Here is a 2,259-nt window from a genome sequence, read left to right on the forward strand (position 1 = left end):
GGGGGGGAAGCTGAATAATGCAATTATGGATTCTGTGTCCCATAGTTGACAAAAGCATGGTGCCTCAATAGACTCTTTGTTATGGGATTATATAATGATTGTGGTGTAATTATGGGAAAAAAGATTTAGTAATAATAAAAAGTATCAAAATACACCAATGAGCAGCTTGTTTTAAAGAAAAGGCTTGCATGTGACATTAGGGGCATGTTAATAACAAAAAGCCAGGATCCGAAAGGGTTGACAAATAAAAAAGACTGTGATGCGCATGATTAAGAAGCGATGGAGACAGATTGATTATTCAAAATGCCGAGCCACAGGGACACTTAAAACATTGATTCAGGTAAGACTAGTTTCATCTTGACTGAAATGAGTTCCCTGAAGATGACTGGCATACATTTTAAATCAGTTTACTACATAAAAAGCATAACATCACAAGCTGAAACCTTCTAGTTAAAATAGGAGTCCAAGAAAAAAAAAAGTTTATGTTTGTGGCAATTCCCAGAGGGACTATGGAATTGCAGAGGAAGGGGTATAGATTAATTAGCTCTTCCTAAACACTGGACTTAAATGTATCCATCTTTTATAATCCCTAGCCTCTGCTTCTGGAGCCTGTGGTCCAATCCCACTTCTGCAGGTTATGGGGGTGATATTAATAACCCTAAAGGTACAATAGGACTTTTTTTTTTTTTTTTTTCCTGGAACTGCAGTAAATTAACTTTCTGTAATAACTGAAAAATTAGCAAGATTTTTCCAAATGATTTTTTAAGTGAAGTTTATAAATAGTTGTTCAGAGCTATTCAATGTTAAAAAAAAAAAAAAAAAAAAAAAAAGATTCCCATGCCTATACGAAAAAGTTTAGGAATTCACTCTGCATTTTCCAATTTGATGTGTCTGAAATTCTCTTTGAACAAATTCCAAAATACAAGTTTTTTCTATAGAAATTAGCATAGCAATCACATCAATAATATCACTATCTCTATGGGAATGATAACTGGAGCAGTGGGGGTGTTCTTTATTTCAATTCTTCGTGGATCAACTGATTATATTCTGTCTTCTTTTGAACTTGTTATTGTAAGTCAAGTGATTCTTTATAAGTGACAGCCCTGACAAAGAGACGAGGATGGGAAAGCAGGTCGAAAGGAAGTCGCCATATGGACTTTAAAAAAGGCACTTTTTAAACAAGATAATGGGGAAATGGATGTTGCCTTTTAACCCTGTCAAGGCTGAACATTATTAGCAGTCTCATAAAAGAATGAGCTATACCTTTTTTTTAAAAAGATCAGATTTCACCTTATGATTTCCATGACCTAGGGCTTCATAATACAAACCACATAGGAGGTGATGGCATTTCTGCGGCAGGGGCCAAATCAAGCACCTGGAACCAGTGGCAGAAAGGAGATTTCAGAGCCCCGCACAAAGAGTTACAGAAGAATGAGAGCTCAGGAAAACCCCATGGTTCTTTTTCCTGAGACAAAGATAAGAATATTGACTAGAGATAGGTGAAACAGCAACTGACAGCAGAGGAGCTTTAGACATCTAACTGGGATTTCCTGTTCCTCTGGCGTGAGTGCACGATGCTCATTTAATGACAATGAATGGAGTGAAAACAAAGCGTGAGCATGTGGACTTTGACACTGATCCTTGCAAAAATTAAATTATTTCTCCTCCTCTCTCTGTTCTGAAGGGAACAGGAATTTCCCTCCAGAAACTGTCAAGTGGACAGAGATTAAGAACCATCTCTCTGGAAGCTGAGATTAAATACTAAACCCTCGGTAAACTGAGGGCAGAGCTACGGTCCACCAGTGGTGAATGTCCAGTCAATTTTTTTTTTCATAATCAGTTGTATAGTCCAAGTGACCATCTAACTCAGCTCTACAAGAAGAAAATGTCAGCCAAAAACTTCTCAAAGTCTGCAAGAGCAGTTTACTCTGGGCAGGCAATGGTGCTGTCAGGGAAGGATGCTGTTAAGGAGACTGATCAGAACTCTTTTCCCCAAGGCCTCGTAGACATGATTATTTGGGCTGGGATGGCTAAGCCTTCCCAAAACGGACCACAAAGAGATAATGCAGCTCCATGAGCTGAGCACATCCTAAAGACAGGAGACCTCCAAATTTTATTGAGTCCGTGACAAGCTTCAGCACCTAAGCAATGTATACTGGTTAGATGGGATTCAGAAGATCTCAGACATGAGCTCAGGGACACTTTGCTCCAACCTCTCTCAGAATTCATAATATTCCCAGACACCATCAGCACTTTTGT

Source organism: Athene cunicularia (genome assembly GCF_003259725.1).
Source record: "Athene cunicularia isolate RWA chromosome 11 unlocalized genomic scaffold, athCun1 chr11_part1, whole genome shotgun sequence".
In the NCBI taxonomy this organism is placed as follows: Eukaryota; Metazoa; Chordata; class Aves; order Strigiformes; family Strigidae; genus Athene; species Athene cunicularia.